Here is a 20,605-nt window from a genome sequence, read left to right as displayed (position 1 = left end):
TATGTGACAGAAGAGAGCACACCAGCAGGTGTGGCACTTCACAGCTTTAAAATTCTAAGTCTATCCCAGCTACTTTTGAGAAGTCTCCAGTTGCAGACTCCACCAAACACTCCAGCTACACCAACTGCTCCAGCTGATCTGCTGGAGGGTACATGTTTGTAGGGTCTCTGAGAATAGCATCAGAAAAAGAACTGGAAAACTGGATCATAATCTATGCAAAAGATTTGACACCTTGAGAAATGAGCAGGCCCAGGAGCAACCCAGGGAAGGATCAGGATGGTTTTCATTTCATTCTTCCTCTCAAGAGTTCATCAAATCTCACATTTCAGAAGCAGCCAGGGAGATTCAGGCTGCTAAAGTAACTCCCAGGAGCTGCTTGGACTGGCTCAAGAGTGAAGCAAGAAACCGTAAACAGCTGCCCACCTCTGCAATTAATCTCTGCAAACTGATTGCCCGCGACAATGCAGGCAAAGGAGCCCTGGTGCCTATTTTTACCAAAGGCTTATGTGGCATGCTTTGACATACTGTCCAGACAGAACACATCACTTGTATCTTGTTATCACCTCTTTATTCTAATCCCCTCTGTAAATCTACAAAGTAATACCTTTGTTAAAGCAGCACATAAGTATGTGCCACATAAAATCTCAAATATTAGAGATTTAGAAATTATCTCAATAATAGTTATATAACAGCTACAATACTGCCTTGCCATAAAACTTCAATAATGAGCTAGGCCGGAAGAAACCACAATGGTATCTCACCTGGTGTACTTTTTCAAATGAAATGACCCTTATCCCTTTTGACAGGTTCAAAGCCAGCCCAGGACACACAGCCATCTGCGCACAGGACGGCAATAAACGTGACTTCTGTTCCTGCCTGAAGAAGGTGCCACCTTCAAGCTGGGAGTAAACATATGCAAGCCAAGACACTCCAGAAGAATTCAGATATTTTCAAATCACCCTTATTCCTCAACCGTCACTCTTTTTAGCTTTGGAAAGTATCTTTTCAACTAAGCTGTTCTTGTCTTCACTTTATTTTCTGTAAACCTGCTTAATTCCCTTCCTCAGTAGTTTTGTTTGACTATAAATGAGTCAACAGTTTGTTTTCTACAAAGGTCACGTTTTACCTTGAAGGGCAATTTATACAAAGCTTATGGCAGAACTCTTATTATTGCCTAAAGGTATTTAATTCTGATTATGCCCTTTGTTAGCATTATGCAATTGCCATGATATGGGGCTGCCCAAATCAAAAATACAACTTCATTATCATATGCTCATGTAACCAAGACTGATCTTTAATTATTTATCCAGCTTTCATGACTCAGGGCTGTGTAGAACAAGTATTGTTAACTAAGATTATTTGATAACTTATGGGACATATCTGTATCAGTTAATTATTACAAAAATTATCTATTACGTATCAGAAATCTGTATCTTTCCAAGTTAAAATCTACGGCTGTTTTATTAAGCAGTATATTATTACTATTGGCTATTCATAAAAGGAGAAGGATTAATAATAAGATAGGTGTGCACTCAAAATGGAGCTGATGCACATCAAAATGAAGTTCTAGCTTGACTTCTACAATTCTGGCAGAAATTACATGGAAAAAAGAATTCCCGTGGCAAGGAAAAATGTACAAATCTCTTTTGCAACAGCAAGCAGCAACTCTTAGGTAAAAAATGTTTCTTTGTCCCCACTGACAGAGAGCATAATTGGAAATGTTAATATGCCTGACACAGAAAAAGAATATAATCCTTTTGAAACATCAAAATTGCTTCAAAGAGCTGCTGATGCATTGAATTTTTTTCCCCTGACATCAAAATAAAAGCAGAAAGAATACTAGCATAGATTCCCTGTGTAGTACACTGTCCTTCCAGAACTGAAATAGAGCCTTCAGGACAGAGATCAGTCGGGAAGCTTTACATTCATCTGGCCCCAGCTGAGATTACTTCAGAGCAGCGTTGTAAAACTCCTGTTCAGAAACCAGCCTGGACACAATGCCCTTTAATTCCAGATTCAGGTGTAGCAGGGCACACAGAGGAATTCCATTCACTGACCATGTGAATACCCTTAAACCCCACAAATTTACCTACTATTTACTTAAACTTTAAGACATACTTAAAGTATCTCACGGCACTTCTCTTGTCAATGCAGTAAGGATATGAAAAAAGAGCCTGGTTTAGGTGTGCTGAATTTCTCTCTTCATGGGTTTTCAGGGGGAATTTTAAAATGTTTATCTTCAGTCTGCTGAATGATGGGTAAATTGTACAATTAGTTTCATCCATACCAAATGAGGGTTATCACATGCTGCTGAAGATAAGAAGAAATGACATTGCTACATCCCAGAGGTACTCCTTGAGAATGAGATAAATATACAAGATCTAATTGTCTACTTACGTAAGTTTAAAAACTTCAGCTTTTGCCAATGCTTTGAAGGGAAGTCAAGAGTTCTTACCAAGAGACAGAGTCTCTACAGGCATTGGCACACTGCCAATTAGAGCTTCTACCTACCTCATAAGAGAGAAGGGCCACAACACAGATTCCTGGCACAGGCAAGGAGGTTGTGAGATTCTCAAGAGGTATCTGATTTTCCAGTTTCTTTTTTTCCAGGCAAAAAATTTTGTAATGGCATCTAGAATGTTGTACTCATGTAGGTCTGTTTTCAGAGCATTTTCCCCCCCTCTCTGCGTTTGCTCATCTTCTATGCATGTTCAACCAATCTGTAAAGTTCTGAAAAGCACCAATTAGGCAGTGACACTGACATTCTAACACTGTGCCTGAGGACCCTTCCTGGAGTTTTCACCTTTACCTCTGAACCATTGATACAAAAATATCATCACTTCAACTTTCATAGTTTAAGAAAATCAAAGCATCCTGAGGGCAAATGTAGATATAAAGGAAAGCCATTTATTTCTTCACTCAGTTGAACTCACATAATAAGACTGTGCCTCAGGCATTTTATCTGTCATTTTAATGTGTCAAGTGAACAGGTTATTGGCTTATTTCAGAGAGGGAACTGTCTCATTGGGAGGGGACATCTTGACTTATATGTGACCTGGCTTTCTCCCTGAATAGCCAGACCTTGATTCAAATGCAAATATCTTCAGGGCAGCTTTCAACACGATCAGTGTGTAAAAGTCATCAATAAAAGGAACTAAAAAATGACTAAAAAGTAATAAATGTCAAGCATGCACGATGTCCATTAGTTTCTTTCTGACCTAGATCCATAAAATAGAAAGCAAACAGCAGGTGCATGGCAAATTGATTCAGGAGTGCTTAGAAAGCTTAACCTTCCCATGCTTAGTCATCTACATCACTCCACTGCATGTTTAGTCCATTGAACAGTTCCAGTTCTCTGTGCTTTTCACCTTTTTATTTATGGAAAGAGCATCTAATTGACCAAACTCTGCTTCATGGTTCTCATTACTCCAGCTTTGTCAGGAGAGAAATGTGAGAAAATGAACAACTAGGCAGAACTTTAATTGTCTTCAACACCTATGGAAATTTATGCAGAGACAATTTTTCAGGCAAGCTCATACTAAAAAATTTTGAAAACTTTTCTGTGATGTGAGGAAAGTTCCAGGTGTGAATTGCAATCCTTGGCCTGTACCTTGTATGGAATATCCCAGAGTTATCAGGAACACTGTGCAACCACAGTCTCTATTCCTTAAAGATCTGAAAGTGTTAAATATTTTGCAGGGTGGACTGTACATAAAGAGGTACTGCATTGTCCAGTGTGAAGCCTTCACTTTCCTTTTTTTAGTGAAAGGGTTCACACAAAAGGTTCCTGATACAGAAAGCTATATCAGCTTCCAATCCCTAAGTAAACCTGCACAGACAGAGTCGAGAGAGTCCCATATTCTTGCTGAGTTATTTTAGCAGGTGCAGTTAGACATAGGAGGCCTAACTGCAGGGTATTTTCTCTGACAGAGATAGCCATGTGAAGGCAGGAATGGAACCAGAAGATAAATTCCTTAGACTGGAGACAGAGTGGCAAGTTCTGTTCTCAGATAGGCAGAGGAGTTGGTGGGAAGCTCTTCTACACTAAGTGTTACTGTGAACAGAATCTGACCACTCCTTTCCAGGGTACTTGTCAAATAACATAAGCAAGAAAGAGACAACCTAAATATCTTCTTGCTTTGCACTCTCCACTGCCAGATTTCTTCAGAAGAGACTGACTATTGTGTGTCTGCACTCCATTACAAGTACTAATTTATGTGCAAAAAGCTGTTAAGTTTTATTCAGCCAGCTCAGACATTTGAAAACTTTTCATTGGATCTCAGTATCAAAAATTAACTTTTTCTGTAATGTTTGTCAAACAAACTGGAAATTTCAAGTGGTCTTCTTTGCACAAAGAGGTCCAGAACGATTTTTATTCTGCCTAAATGGAATTTCTTGTATTTAATTTTCAGCCCATTGCTTCTTGTCCTTTCTTCAGATACCCCTAAAAAGAGTTTGGCCCCACTGACTTTACACCCTCATTAGACAATTATACACATTGATAAGATACTCCTCACAAAGCCTCCCTTCTCCAGACTAAACAAGGCAAGTCCTCTTTTAGCCTTTCCATGTTTGAGAGAAGAACCAAGCCCTGACTTATCCTAATGGTCCTTCATGAGGCTTGCTTTTGTGGGTCTGTGTCTCTTAGACTAGGAAACCCAGAACTGAACCCAGATTTCCAGATGTGTCTCACAGATGGACCTGGCACGAAAACAGATACAGGGAAACAACCCTTAAACCTTGCGTCTTGAAGGATGTTAATTAATTGGACAACAAGCAAAAAACCAGCCACAGATATAATCCCAGGATTACAGCAAACTCCTCCTGGTAACCTAAAGAGGTTTAAAAAAAAAAAAAAAGGAAGTATTCAAGTTGCTACATCAACGAACAGAGCTCACTCAGGAAGGAAATATTAGATACAAAAGGGTTCCACAAAAGGGTGCCTACTGCAGCAGGAAGCATCCTCATAAAAAGCAGTGCTTGGATTACAAACAAAGCAAACCCAGAAATTAGATACAAAATTTAAGCCACCGAGACAAAGAAAAGGATTTCTTTCATCTGTTGTTGGAGGCACAGACACCATGTCCTTGAAGATAAAGGTACAACAACCTTGTCACAGCTACTTTCTTCAATTCATTCCATGCCCTGATCCAGTCTGATCATGTACATTTTATGTATGTTAGTCTGTGCTTAGACCCTATTTTTAGGCTGGATGAACCAGTTTCCTTCCAGTGCTGTAGTTCATCCAGGGATAGTTTGTTCCAAGGACTATTCTGTATCCAGAGAATACAGAAGATGCTCTGTCACATTGAACGCCATTTGCTCTACACACTAGTCCATCAGCATCCCAGCAAGTCCTGCACCCTCAAACACTCCTTACCCTCCTACAGGCTGTGCTCCAGCCTCTTTGAGTCCCAAGCCCTTCTGCACAAATTCTGAGGCCACACTGAACAGGAAGGAAAAGAATTCTCTCTCCTGACAGGGAACAGCCAGGCTCCTGTAACACTGGGTGTCATTCCAACACACAGCATAGACGCATCCTGCATGCCATTAGCAGAAAACAAAAACACTGTGCATGTGTAAAACCTACCTAGCAGAGGCAGAGAGGCTGGAGACAGTGAGAAGAGTAAGAACACAGCCCTGCTCTTTACCAGTTCATGCTACAAGAGAGCACATTTCAACACAACACTGCAGCCTCTGACTCCACTTCACTGGAAGTGGAGATATATTTAAGATGTATTTACACTTCACTGGCTACTGTCATAAGCTCTGCAAGAAAATTAACAAGAGATGGTGATGATTCACCATCATTTCACATGAACTGATGTTCCTTAACAAAACAAGTGAGGCTAGTAAACACATTAGAGACAGTTCCTTTAGAGGAGAGGGGAAGAGACACTGAAGTTCTCCCTAGAATGCTGATGGAACAAATGTCAAGTGTAAATTTATCTAAAATACGTCTTAAAATAGCTGCACTGAGATATCTTTCTAAAGATCTTTAAAAGAGCACTTTTTTTCCTAACTTGGCTGACAAAACCTAAAAGGTAAACAGGACAGGGACGCGAACACATTATTCCAACACTGGCATGAACAGTGTAGCTCCCCTCCACTGTTTCCTACATTATACTGGGTAGGATTCTCACACATGATCAGCTTTTGGGAATCTCTGCTGCCACTGGAGTTAGAGGTCACACACATGACCTAGGAGCAGAGTAGCTGTGCTTCAGTGAGGCTATGGAATTAGCAGCCTAAAAGTTAGTAGTTCCTATAGCTCCTATATATGATTTATTAATAAAGATAAATAAGGAAAATATTAATGACTCTCTTTTTGCTTTGCTGCAGGTAGAAATTGATAACCTTTGCATAACTATGAAATTGAGGAGGCAAGCTTTGCAAGGTGCACCTGAGAGGAATGCATTGCAGGCTCATAGAATGCTCAAAGAAACTTCCAATTATAAAGCAATGAATGAAAAATTCATGTAAATGTATATCGCCAAGGGCATTACAAATCTAAACATTATGATTAAGATCAAAGTTTATTTCCCTGGGAGAATATTCATTGAAGCAATCAAGAAATTTTTGCATAAATCCCATTAACTTTCTATAGCAAAACCAAAACATCCAAAAGAACTTCTTAACCAAATTATGTTCTTGGCTCTTGAACAAATAAGCGTTATCACTTAAAAAGAATGACAGGTTTACGGCTGGAAAATAATGTTCAGGAAGCCGTGTAAAGCAGCATCATTTTAGGCAGCCATCTCCCTTGATTTGAACCAAATGAATATTTTAAACTATCTTTCTTACAATACCATGATCAGACTTCCTCTCTGAACACAGCAAGGAAAAATTTTCTAAAAGTCAATATTCTTCTGGAAGTATATCTGAGTGGCACATCCTCCAACATCACAACCTGTCCTTCATCTGTGCAAAAGCCTGACTGACTCGTGGTAGCTGAATAGCATTATGTCTTGTCTAGTATTACTGACACATGTTCTTTTTAATAAAAGGATGGCATTTCTCCAAAACTGAACTCTGCATTCCAAAGTTCATTTCTTACTGTTAAAGCAGAGGTGTCATTCATATGCTTGAACTGATGTTTGACAGCTCAGGCTGGTGGGAGCTGGCATCAGTCCTCTGGTATTCAGTTAGTGGCTGTGAACAAGAAGCTGCAGCTAACAAAGTCTGTATATAAAACCTTACTGTTTGTTCCCGTCCTGTCAATACAATGCAAATGATGATGATCAAGAATGGTTTTCTAAAATGCCTATATAATTTCCATTAAAAAACCCCACCAACTTCAAAGGAAACTCCTCTAAGACTTGAAAAACTTCTTAGGAAGATTTTACACACTTGTTTCCCCCTCTTGTCAGGTGAAGAAAAGAGGTTTGCTTTCACTGAAAAAGGTGATGACTATTTTTGATCTGCTACTTACATTGACACACTACTCCAAATACCTCTTCTACAGGTTACTTATGGCCCTGAGCATGCCATATATCCTTGAACTCTTTACAAAACTGATTTTACACAACAAAATACCTACAGAAATACACTGAAATGGCTCAGTTACACAGACACACACCGAGATAACTGACTGAACTAAACCATGTCTCAGGATGGGACAGGATCAGAAATGGTTCCATGCTGTTTACTGGTACACACAAGACTTTCCTCAGTAACTCTGCCAGAAGCCAATGGCCTGGGAACAGAAGAACATCAGCTCTGTACTGTACAAATTAAAAATACAAACTTTGTCTGTGACACTTTACTTCCTATCATGGCAATTCTGCAAACTGCTTTCAAATTAAAGCAATGTGTGTTCATTAGTCAGATTGCAATGAGCAAAATACAACTTCCTCTAGTAACACTGCATTCTGCCTTCACCAGGGGAGAGTTAACAAGAAAAAAAAGTAAAAACATCCTTACTGTAACGGAAATATTGAAATAACTTAAACATTATCTTGTAGAAAAGACTGGAGAGGTTTAAATAGGCAAGATCATTAGGTACTATTTATCTCCAGGATTTTGAAGGATTTAAGGAGGTATTAGAGACTTGTTTTCATTTCCACCTGAACTTCAAAGTATATGAAATATTAGCCTTTAAAAGTAATTAAGAACAAACCCAAAACCCACAACAACAACAACAAAACCAAAACAAACAAAACAAACTGAAAGAAACACCTTACTGGGAAAATATCGACTCATGCACTCATGAAAATATTTCATCCCTTGCAAAAGGTCATTTTCATGAAGAAGAATGAATACATCAGCTGCTTCAGTTCTGTGTTCAAAGGCTGTTTGGAAAGACTTTCATGTATGTCTGATTAGCAAAGGTGGAATACAGCACCCGAATACTGCACTAGCAGGGATTTCCAGCTTGCTATTTCTTTAGAGGTTTTCTTAAATCAAAGCAGAAATTCAACTTGCTATTTAATTTCTAATATTTTGGACAGAGACTGAAAAAGTTTGAGACTGACAAACTAAGAGAAATTAAGCGCTATTGTAGCATGCTCTAATCAGTTTGGGATACTCACTTTCAAAAAATGTCCCAGACACAAAGACAAAAACATAACTAGTTGCTCGTGCACATAGGACTTCAAAAGCTGCAGGGAGTGGAAATAGGATGCACAATACAAGAAATGCCCAGAGGCTGTCATTCCTTGAACTGCCTCACTGCACTCTGCTCAATGTTCCCACAGCTCCAGCAGCTCTCAGGATGATCAGCCCTAATTGTAGAAGAAAAGGACCAGGAAGAGGAGAAATAAAAAAAACCAAACAGTGAACCTTCCTGTTTTCCTGTCCAACTGCTTCTTTTCTGGGCTGTTCAGCAAGTTTCTGGATAGCAGATTTCAAGTCTGAATTAAGTCCTTATATTGAGTTCAGGTAGACTTGATAAGGACTGATATGATCCAACCTCTTTAACAGAACTGCCAAAAAAAAAAAAAATCTGGATCAGAAAACAGCCAGCTTTCTTGATGAAATCATTAAAGTAGATGTGTTGCATTTCTTCTCAAGATACATCTGGACAAAGCAATTACCATGCCCCAGTTGTATTATCTTGATAGATAAAATACTCAATAGGGCTTTTTCTGTCTCAGAACTGGATTTGCTGCTTGGATTAGAACTCAGCAAAGTTATGATTTTCATACCTTAAGTTACCATCCAATATGAAAACCTATTGTCTACACAGTGATACCTGTAATATTAGTTCTCAGAGTAGCTGAATTCTGAGATCCAAGCCTCAAAAGTGCTGAAAGAAGAGTACAGAATTGTTTCTGTAAACCAAGAGCTGTAGAAAAAGAGAAACTTTTGGGCCCACCAGCACCAGACTTCAATAAACAGGAGTGAGTTCAGCAGAGAGCAAGCTGAGATATTCAGGGCTGGAACATTTACCCTCTGAGAAGAAGCTGAAGGAACCTGGCTTGTCAAACCTGGAGAAGACAAGGCTCCAAGCAGGACTTAAGAGCATCCTTCCACACAACCTTATCAACAACACACAAGCAGGCTCTTCACAACAGTGCATGAGGGAAGCATGAAGCAGCCATAAACTGAAACAAGAGAATTTTGGACTAAATGTAATGAAAGGTAAAACCCCAAGGACAATCAAACAGCGGAACATGTTGCCAAGGAAGGCTGTGTGGTCTCCATACTTCTTGGTCTCCATGACCAGACTGAATAAATCCATGAGTAATCTGATCTGATCTTGTAGCTGTCTCAGCAGGAGGCTGGATAAGAGATCTCCCATGGTCGCTTTCAACCTGAATTACCTAAAAATCCTATGATGGCAGGTTCATATGTCAAAATTAATAGTATTTTACAAAAAATAAAAAAAAATAAAAAAAAATACATCACTACTTAGGCTGCTGTATATGTTACAAATGAAATTGTATGTAACAGGGCAGAACTGAAAAAAATAAATTACAACCTTCTAGAAAGATTAGAAAATGGTTTAATTTAGATGCTAATTCCACCAACTAGCATGTTTATTTTCAAAAGTAGGGCTGTTCCCTCAGCTTATTAGTAGCATATTTGCATGAAAATGTGATCTATACTTCTTCACCACTCACTCATCTGCTCTTGCTGATTAGGCTTCATTTGAAGCTACAGTCTGCAAATAACTGTTATGCTGCAGAGATGATGTTGAGTTCAAGCAGAGAAAAGTTGCAGAAGAAGAGAGAATACTTAGAAATATTTTTTTTTCCCTGAACATCTTTTTATCCATAAAAACTTGAAAAGAAAGAGTAAAGGAAAATACAACTGAGAAAAAAAACAAAACTTGCTGTCAAATAAGAACCTTTCCATAAGGCAAAAGCACCTGGACCAACCGTCTTCCAAAGGAGAATTTATCAGAAAGATGGAAAAAGACTTTTTATGAAGGCCTGTAGTGACAAGGAACAAGGATTTCAAACTGGAAAAAGAAAGATTTAGCTTGGCTCTAAGGAAGAAATTTTTTTTACAGTGAGTGTGACGAGACACTAGAACAGGTTACACACAGGTAGAAATTAGGACTACTGAGCAAAACAGTCTCTCCTGATCTGCAAAACTTTTCAGAGCACTGAGAAAGTCTTAGGGTAAGCTTGGCCACCAGTTCTACAAAAATGGGTTTCCCTTTTCTCACTGCTCTGTTTATTGCACACCATAAATACATTAAGAATACAAAAGAGTGAGAGATTATAGTTTGTTGAATATTATGAAATACAATGATTTTTCTGTTCCATGTATGATGTCTGCATGAACAGTCATAAATTTGTTGGAGAATGAGAGGTATTTTTTAATTGTATTTTTCACTTACTCAATTTTTTTATAGAAGTTCCACAGAATTTCCTCTGAAAATATTTTTTCAATATTTTCTGGAGTAAAAAAAAATAGAAGCAGCTGGGAATTTACATAACAAATAAAAAAGTATTTGCAATGGAGGCCTATCACCACCACTACTTTCTAGTAATAACATATAAATCCTAAAAGCTTTCAGAAGTTTCTAATCCAGAAATAAAATTGATATCACCAGTATGAAAAAGGCAGTGTCTTTACTGTCTTTCAGAACTGCATCTTCTAGTCTTACAGCATATCCTTCTTTCCAGTTTGCCAGGCAAGCTGACCTAGATTTTGAAACAAACAGGATCTAAAAATAGACTATTTGCTAAAATAAGTGTTGCACAGAGACCTCTGCAGTCAGCAATACTCTAAATCTCATAAGAAGGACATTTGACTGCAAAAACATGGCATTTTTGTGCCAAACTTCAGCTTAATGGATTTCATTTCTGAAAAAGTGTTCTCTTTATTTCAGTGTGGTAAAGTAAATAAGGTCCTAAAATACACCAATAACATTGTGACATTTATATTAAAGTCTTACCAGAATATAAATTCTGAGTGAAATTCTTGGCTCCACTGATATTCACAGAAATGTTGCCATCAACATTAAAAGAGCAAAGTTTCTACTCAGAAAATTAATTCCCACCGACAGATTCTAGAAGCTGGCCCTTAAAGCCAGAACCAACCTTCAAGTCCTATCTTTTCAGAAGTAGGCTCTAATTTCTTCAGCCCCTTTTATACTAATCATTATCTTGAACCCTTTTGAGAATGATGACTTTGTTTTTTCCTTTGCTTCGTCTTCAAGTTTGGCTCTTGGGCACAGTAGAAGCCAGGACTTACTTCAAACTTCCTAACACTGAAGTCGACAAAAGCTCCTTCAGTTGGTCCCGTGTGATGGTATTTTCACAGCCATGGCCCACACAAGCAGTATCCTTTGAAGAATCAACATCTTTACACAGAGAAAAACACAGGAGAGGTGATTCTGTTTTCTCAAAAGCCTTAATTCATTTGCAAACTCTTCTCATTTCTTTTTCAGAAAACCCTACTAACAGTAGGGCTTGACATGACAAAATATTTAAAAGTTCACATCCCACACTACCCACTGAAATAGCAGGCATCTGTAGCCTAGAGCTGAGCTACTGAACTTTGTTAGGTCTATTTCTTTTCCAGGGTAGAAGAATGGCTTCCTTCGGTGCCATAGGCAGAATTTATTATTCCAACTTCTACTGGCCAGTAAACTCTTTATTTTCCAGTGACTTGGAAACCCATTAAAAAAATAAAACTAACTTTACAAGAACTTCAGTTTGTACAAATTAATATGGCTCCACTGAATTTATTGAATGATCAACAAGACAGCCCAGCAGAAAATTTGTTCTGGCTGTTTTAAATGTTGCATTTAGCTCGGTATTAATGTGATTATGGTTGATACTTGCTCTTGCTGTCTCTCAGATTCAGTTTCTTGCTGTGAGAAATATCTGATGCACACTGGTGGTTATAAATGAAAGTGCCCACATTACTGATAGGTGAAATGAAGCCAATATCAGAGGCTATCTGCTGATTCAACCAGAGAACATCTGAACCCTGCTGCCAAACTGGCTTTTTTTTTTTAACTACTATGTCTGTTACAATCAAAGTGACCAAAAAAAATCACACAGCATAGCAACATTGTTTATATCTTCCTGGCTGTGTAAGACTGATTTTTTTTCCCACATTAAGATAACCCTTCCATAGGGACTTCAGCTGAGCAAACTGTGTGGGCAGTTATAGCTGGGATAGGTTCAGCAGGATTTAGCCCAGTGTTGTTTCTGACAGACAGAACACCAATGCAGTGGGCTGAGCTACATCATGCAAGAAAGTCCATCTGTGTTAGTTCTTTGACCACCATCACAATTTCACTGTAACATCTAATAACTGAGCGATTTCATGCTAATCTAGCAGTGATTTACAACAGGAACTTCTTTCTGCCAATTTATACTACCCTTCAGGATAAAGAGTAGCCCAGACTGTAGCCTAGGCAAATGAATGCCAAATTCAAATTATTTCATACTAGCTGTAGCTTTGACCCAAGAGCTAAATTTCACTTACAGAAATTTTAGATTATAATGTCATACAAAAAAACCACACAGCATCCAAAGGGTGCAGAGGAACAATAAAAGATCTGTACATATATTACTCCATGCACACACTTAAGCATGCACACAGACACTCTAAGCACAAACAGGTGCCTGTAACCAAGGTGACATGCCAGTGAACAACCCTGGCAGGGATCAGGGTGAGAACCCAAATAAGCCTACATATGCCTGCAGACTATAGGAAACTTCCCTGACCTGGACAGGAAAACACAGGAGAAAAAGACAAAAGGAAAAACAGTCACAATAATATTAAAAAAACCCACCCAAAGAAACAAGAAAAAACCCAACCCTGAATTACTCCATGTTTCACAGTCAGTCTTCCTAATGTGAAAGAAAGCCTTTCCCATGAACGCAGATATCCAGTTCTTTGTAACTCTTTCTGATTTTCCCAGGTGGAATTACAGACTGTTGTATGTTCAGATGTGTGGAGTAGCAATATTGCCAGGGATCTTGCCATCATCAAGTCAACTGCCTGGGAGCTTTGTAAGCCTTGCAGTGAAGATATTCCAGGGCCTAGCACCATTCAAAATGGAACATGATCCAGTAAATTTGCACTATGGGGAGGTGGCATCTTTAACCCTTTGCACAAACAAAAAGCTGTAATGATGAAAGGTTGAGCCTTGACTTCTGGGTGCTGAGATCCTATTCAGAAGTTTTGGGGATGAACTTTTCTTCAGTGTTGCCCCTAGACACTTGTTAGTCCTTTTTTTTTTTTCAGATTTCCCACATATATTTCAAGCCCTGGCTGGACCTATTATGAACAGAGCAGTAAGTGGTAGCTAGAGATGACAAATGGCTGAAGGCAAGCCAGGGGGCCCAGAGGACAAGAGGAGTACAGCAGTGTTGAGGAGGAAAAAAGTCAGAAGAGGACCAAAGTTCCAACAAGAATGAGGAATAAAGCCAAAAAAACAAGCACAGATTTTTACGTTCCGAGTAGAATTTAGGTCTCTTGGATATTTTTTATGTCCCAGGCCACGACATTTGCTAGGAACAAAAAGGTCTGCGTCTAACCATTCATTAGAAGGATTCCAATGAGTATCAGATCGGATGCTAACAGCAGGTTGAAATTCAGATTTCACTTCTTTTAAACATAAGTTAGATTTTAAATTATGTGTTCCCTGGGAGATAACAATTCCACATTCCATTTAGAGACATCATTTCACCAGCTGGTAGTTTCAGAAAGCAATATCTATTCTTTTTGCCAGTATCTTCCCTGACAATCTATCATTTTAACCAATGCAATTAGGATGAGAGAAGATTGAGTATTTTCTAGGTTTAGTTTCAAAACAGCTTCTAAGTAGGTCATGTGAATCACAGGGTCTGCCAAAAGGTCAAGTTATTGTGATTTAATCAAACGTGGCCAGTGGGGACAATTTGCAGAAGTAACATACAAGCACTTCACCACACGTCAGCACATCAATATTCTTATCCTAAAATATACATCATCTTTTCAGCCCACAAAAAGAAGCCCTCAAGAAAATAACATGAATTTTAAAAGAATAAAAGATTGCCTGCTAGATGGTATTATTGGTCAATTAATAAAACATCTAAATCCATCCCATACATCTACAAAAGCAAGCCAATCCTGACAAATGGCCAGAACCAATAACAGATGAAGCAGCATTATAACAGATGTTATCAGAGTTGTTTATTTTAAAGAATCTGTTTTCTTTTATTGTAATATAAATACTGTAAGTTCCTCATTATGCATATAAAAATCTAAGAGATAAAACAAATTAAGACTCAATATATATAAAACATATCAAATATCATATTTTTGCATATTTTTTCCCTCATGGATAGCAAAATTTATGCTTTACAAACATGCTAATTTAAAAGAACCATTTAAGTAAATGTGTTTCACAAATTATACCTTAAATTATTTACAGTATGTTATACTAGCTGCTGAGCTCATTTATTTTCTATAGGGAAAATTCTCTAAGCAGCATCAATATGCAGTATGCTTTTTAGTCAGGTGCAAGTTTTTCTAACCATAATTAATTTGGCATTACAATTAAAGTGAACACGTAGCTGCACTTGCCAGCTCCTTACCTACTATCAAATTAGCTACTTTCCCAAAACAAGATAAACTGCTGATCCTAGCATTACAAGTAAGCAAATTTTAAACTCACTCTCCTGATGGCAATAACTGCCACACTGTCTCATTTATCTTATTTAGATAAAAACCCAAAAATACCCACTCCCAAATAAATCCCCCCTACCTTCAAGTAACCAACATAAAGCCATGTCCTGGAGTCCACATTCAAAGCCCTTGTTTTCCACATCAGTTAAGTTTAAAGAGAGGGAAGGTTGCCACATAATCTACCAAAAGCAACGCATTTATTTCTCTGCTACGTGGATTTGCTGCAGATATTCCAATAACCAATAACTAAAACCTTAAAATGAAAGACCTTGTCATTAAGTGTAATCTAAGCAAAGAACTGATGAACATGCTGCATATGGTAACCACAACATGCATAAACAAGTAGGAAGTGTAGTAAATCAATGGATTATGACCCAGGATGCCTTAACATGACAAACTCATTCTGAGATGTCACAAGAATATTCCACTGCAGAAAGGCTGTTTCCTCTGAAGCAAGACTAAGTGCTGTATTTTTCATAGAAGTTAATATACTCTAGTTCTAGGACTTTGACTTTAAACCAAGTGGCATCTCTGCATGTTTGCTATGCTCCCTTTGTCCTGAAACTCATGGCAACGTGTCCCCGAGTAGCGGTCAATACAGTCACACCACCATTGACTTCAAAATATGTGTGATTAAATCCCTCAGGCTTTTTTCATAATACATTCTTTACATCAGTGAAAGGATCGATGTGAGGAACAATAATTTAACAACTCTCAGTACAACCAGCACTTTTTTGTTTAATCATTAAGGAGCTAAGCATCCAGTTCACTGCTGGTGGGAGGGCAAGTGGTCTGAAAACTATGTACACAATTTCTGCCTCCAACTCCATGTATTTCTTCATGATGCATTTAAATTTAAGGTTTCCTGCCAGTAGCTAGAGAACATGTTCTATACATACAAATAGGTGAAATTGTAATTCATATCACATCTGGCAGAAAAACTATATTTGTGAGGATTTTCTGGCCTTGATATTAGCATGAGTTGGCAACTGAGAAAACATATTTACCATTTTCTTTTTATTTACTAAACTGTTTTGATTCAGAAATTCTGCCAAAAATCTGACATCTAATTATTGTATTTAAATAATTAATGTAGATATCATGAAGTTATATATTTTATTCAACAGAGTAAAAACAGACTCAAAAACATATTAAAAGCAAAGAGCAACAAACAAGTTCTCCAATCGAATCTCAGCATATTCTGCAAACCCGTAACTGCCTCTCATGTATATCTATGTTTCTGGCTTTAGTTCCATTTCAGCTTTAGAGAAAGAACAGCTTACCAAAGTTTAGAAGGCTGTCAGCAGACACAAAGGAGCCTCTCTGTATTTAGTCCATCAAGAGAATATCAGCAGCAGTGGTTTATATGATCATCATTATTGCATAGCATTAAAAAGACCCCCAGAAACATTTCAATGCCTATCGTCGCAGTAAACAAAAACAAATCCCTTGTACAACATATATACTACTGTCAGAAGAGGTATTTAAAGTTAGTGCAATAAAATATTTCTAGGAGCAAAGCAGGGATTAAAAAATACACAATGATACTAAACACAGGTTTTTTTACAACACTGACATCCTCCAACTTGGAGATGAGTAGAGCCCAGTAGAGACACGCAAAAGAGACTGGCTGCACTTGTATTCCCTACACACACCTATACCTGCACATTTCAGCAGGTTCTGGTTTTCTGCTCTACAAATTACAACTATTGGGACATTTGTTTTACTTCATCTTTGCATATGAGGGAGGGGCCACGAAATAAACTTATGCATTAATCCTTCTGATGAAAAATGAAATTTTGTTTCATTGATATAATTGGCTTCATGCTGTGCAGTTCACTGGTTTCTTCATATCTGGGCAACTGGTATGAATTTCAAGGCGCAAATAGATTAGGCCCAGTTCAACAGGACAGAACAGATTTCAATAGTAGTGCAGAGAAGTTTCAAGAAAGATGTAAAAGAATGATATGTAAGTAAGAGTGACTAGTGCTTAAAAGTTTTACCAAGAGGCTAATGCTGACGTGTGTGAAGTCTTCCCTGCATAGCAATTTTCATTTGTCAGAACACCACTCAGAACAATTTTAGCAATAAAACGAAATCTCAAGAGGCATGCTGGTGTTTTTTTCCCCTAGATAGGCAACAAGATTTACATAAGCAGTAAACAGCATCCTTGATTGTTTTCAAGACTGTTCCCAGGATATTTGATCAGCTTGAAAGTAGTTCAGACTACTAGGGAAATCTCAGTTTTGGTTTTGGGCTATTTGGGATTTTTGTGTCTGTGTATATTTATAAATATAAATAAATTCATCTATTTCTATAAAGCTGCCTTTCTTTTATAATTACTCTGACTTGTACTTTATCTTAAAAACACAAATATTTTTATGTAAGCCTGTGAATTTGTCATATGTTTATTACTCAATACAGCTGGCAATGGCTGCATGAGTAGAAAGTAAAATGGAACAATATTTACATCAGTTACACAGCAACAAACATAAAACTCACAGATGCTTCCTCAGAGCTTGCTTCAATGGAAAAACTCCATCAGTTTCTCTAACTACTTGATGTAGAGAGATTACAAATCATTTTTATGTGTGTAGACTTGACCTTTGTGCCCCTTCTATTAATTTACATCGTGATTTGAGACTGCCTATTTAGCCTCAAAAGACAGAGCATTTTGGTAGTCGAGTTCTGTGATACTTCTGCTCTCACTACTGAAATCACTCATACACTAAAAAACAAATTAAGAAACACAACAAACATAAAAACACTCCATTTCACAAACTGAACTTTTTCTGAAACTCTTCTGCATTACTCACCTGGTATTACACATTAATTTATTTCACTAGAAGCTTTGAAATATCATCACGGGTGGAATTAGAGAAGTGAACAACTACCAACAGAGGCAACAAAGAGTATTCTGCAGAACCTGGCAAAATCAGTCTGTAATTTCCAATGCTGATAGCTGCAGTAATTAAACAAGTGCACAGTTTCCTTAATATTGTGTACAAGTATATTTGATTCTGTTCTCAACAGTTCTGCTGTAATAAAATCTGTAAATAAATCCAGACAAATAGGAAAGTTTGAAGCTAAATTTTTTTCAAAATTACCTTATCTTAAAATTTTCCTAACTCCCAATGATTTTACATTTATTTAGTGCTTTACACAGACTATATATAATTATTTTCTTTTTTTTTTTAGGAAGAAAATCTTTGGTCCCAAGCATTACTTTACAGATAAGTCTGATATGAAGAATATTGTAAGTAGCATAGTCTTAGGTGAGTTTCTGAAATAACCAGGTTTTTGCATACCTATGTAAATCTTTAATTTCTTTAGCAACATCCACATGTCACTCTGCCTTGCAGAATTATTGCTTAATTTATAATGTTATGAACTTTGTAGGTAATTGTTTCCCACTCAATTGATTATATCTTCTTGAGGGTTGGCTGTTTCACTGATAAAAAAAATTATTTCCTCTTCATGGTTATCAGAGAGTGCCAGGTAAAATAGGTAGTAAACCAGTCACCTATCTTTTTTGAATATTGAGAAAAGTGAAAATTAACTTGAGGATTTGGGTGATGGGAATTTTGTTTCCTTCTCTGTTTGGTTTTTCTCAATATCAAACACCTACAATGAAGTATACATTACTTCTTTGAACAGAGCCACACCTGGAAATCTTTGGAAAATATTTGTGAAGAAATAATTACAATAATTTGTTGTGTGTAAGGATCAAATGGCAAAAGCTCAGGAATGTCTGTTTAGGCAATCCAAGAATTCATCACCCTTCAAGTATATTTTACTTCTTATTTTTCAAGTACATAAACAGTTTTCCACTAGCTTTTGGTTTACAAAGCAGGTTGAGAGACATTTGACAGAAGTCTCTTTTGATGTCGCAGACATAATTAAAAATACAAAAATAGAAGCAATTTTTGCAAGCAAATTGCAGTTTCATATGAAAACCAAAACAAACAACACTTCATTTGCAGAGCTTTATCATCCATAAGCAAGGGAGGATAACAGTATAAATACCATATTTTTTATACAGAAGTGCATCCTACCATGAAAAACTGAAAATAAGAATGCCTTCAAAGTACAGTACGTCCTTTGTCAGCACAATAAACATGAACAGCAACAGCTTTATGCTAGATCTGGCAATGGGGTGGGATGGATGGTGTACTGTTTATGTCAAAAAAGTTGTAGCAACGTCTGTTCAAGGTATATTATTAGGAACTCCTAGCTTTCAATAAGGCATACAAACAATACCACAGTACAACTAGTAATTGTTAGGCTCTGAAAAATACTCATACAGTGAAAATGCTTGTGGAGTTACTGAAGAATAACAGCACAACATTTTGATGTACTTTTCCTTACAGCTTCTCTTTTAGGCACAGAAAGGTTGTTATATCTGTTTCTAAGAAACTAGAAACAGAATGGGCAATGAGGTGGGTGGCTATGGGCCTGACATTCAAAAATGGAGAGGTATCTAAAGGCTGCTAAACCATCTAAGCAGTTCAGACACCTTTTAACCATTTAAATTATAGGAGTAGTGCATTATTTAGAAGATATGTATTTAAGTGTCCATTTTTTTTTTCTTCTTTTTAATATAAATGGTTCTGCATTTTTCTTTTATATGACAGTAAGGGAAGTTTTAAAAGCCACTGTTGCTGAGCTTTGTCTGCTCCATTTATTACTGAAGAAATAATATTCTGTGATAGTCCTGAACTCTTCTGATGTTCTGCTGTTAAAATAGATGGGATATTCAGAGGTTCTGTGTGACTGACATTTTCCAAGAACACAGGAGCTCCGCACATGGGTGTGCACCCATGGCATAGCAGACAGGAGAAAGAGCAGGTGAGGAGTGAGGCACGCAGACCTGCTCACTTTCCTAGAAGACTTCCTTAATTAGGAGTGCACAGAATGAGCTGTTACTGCCACAGTGATTGCAAAAGATGAGCTCCACTGCATTCAGAACAGATTCCCTGACCCTCAGCTCTGAAATCCTTCTCCATACCAAGTTAAGCTATTTAGAGCTGGCAGCAGAAATGGCATTTAGCCCTCTGTGCTCCCTTTGCTTTCTGTAAGGGCTCTGAGCCAAGCTCCCCACTAAGCTAACTACCAGAGCACAGAGGAGATGAGCACCAGCACACAGATTGCAAATCAGATCATACAATCATAGAACATGCTGAGTTGGAAGGGATCCACAAGAATCACCAAGTCCAGCTCCTGGTCCTCCACAGGGCACCCTAAGAGTCACACCATGGGCCTGAGGAGCTGTCAGCCTTGGTGCTGTGAGCATCCTGAGGAGCCTGTTCCAGAGCCCAACCACTCTCTGGGTGAAAAACTCCTCTGGTACTTCATGTCCTCAAGAATAAACAAACTCCGTGATTTGGCCTGGAGAATACAGCATACACTAAAGACAGGCAGGAAATTCAGGTAAGATCTGTGAAGGAATAAAGGTACCAACTTGCTGAACATAACTGCCTGGCCATTCATGGGAAAGCTTGCAGTTCCCAAGTGAGATACT

At 37.8% G+C, this 20,605-nt stretch overlaps 1 long non-coding RNA gene across 4 annotated transcripts in view; it reads right to left on the bottom strand.

Annotated features, from left to right (window-relative positions):
• The window catches only part of LOC111933531 (uncharacterized), a 131,824-nt gene that overhangs the window by 49,719 nt on the left and 61,500 nt on the right, over positions 1 to 20,605 (bottom strand). Inside the window, exon 6 of one of the 4 annotated variants that reach the window (XR_015274713.1) lies at positions 8,782 to 8,924. The exons of the other annotated variants lie outside the window; for them this stretch is intronic. This is a non-coding gene — a long non-coding RNA (uncharacterized LOC111933531). The remainder of the gene's footprint in view (positions 1 to 8,781; positions 8,925 to 20,605) is intronic. 4 annotated transcript variants of the gene reach the window in all.

This window comes from Cyanistes caeruleus, chromosome 10, assembly GCF_971803275.1.
Source record: "Cyanistes caeruleus chromosome 10, bCyaCae1.hap1.1, whole genome shotgun sequence".
In the NCBI taxonomy this organism is placed as follows: domain Eukaryota; kingdom Metazoa; phylum Chordata; class Aves; order Passeriformes; family Paridae; genus Cyanistes; species Cyanistes caeruleus.
The sequence above is the reverse complement of the archived record's forward strand: the minus strand, read 5'-3'. Positions and strand labels throughout refer to the sequence as shown.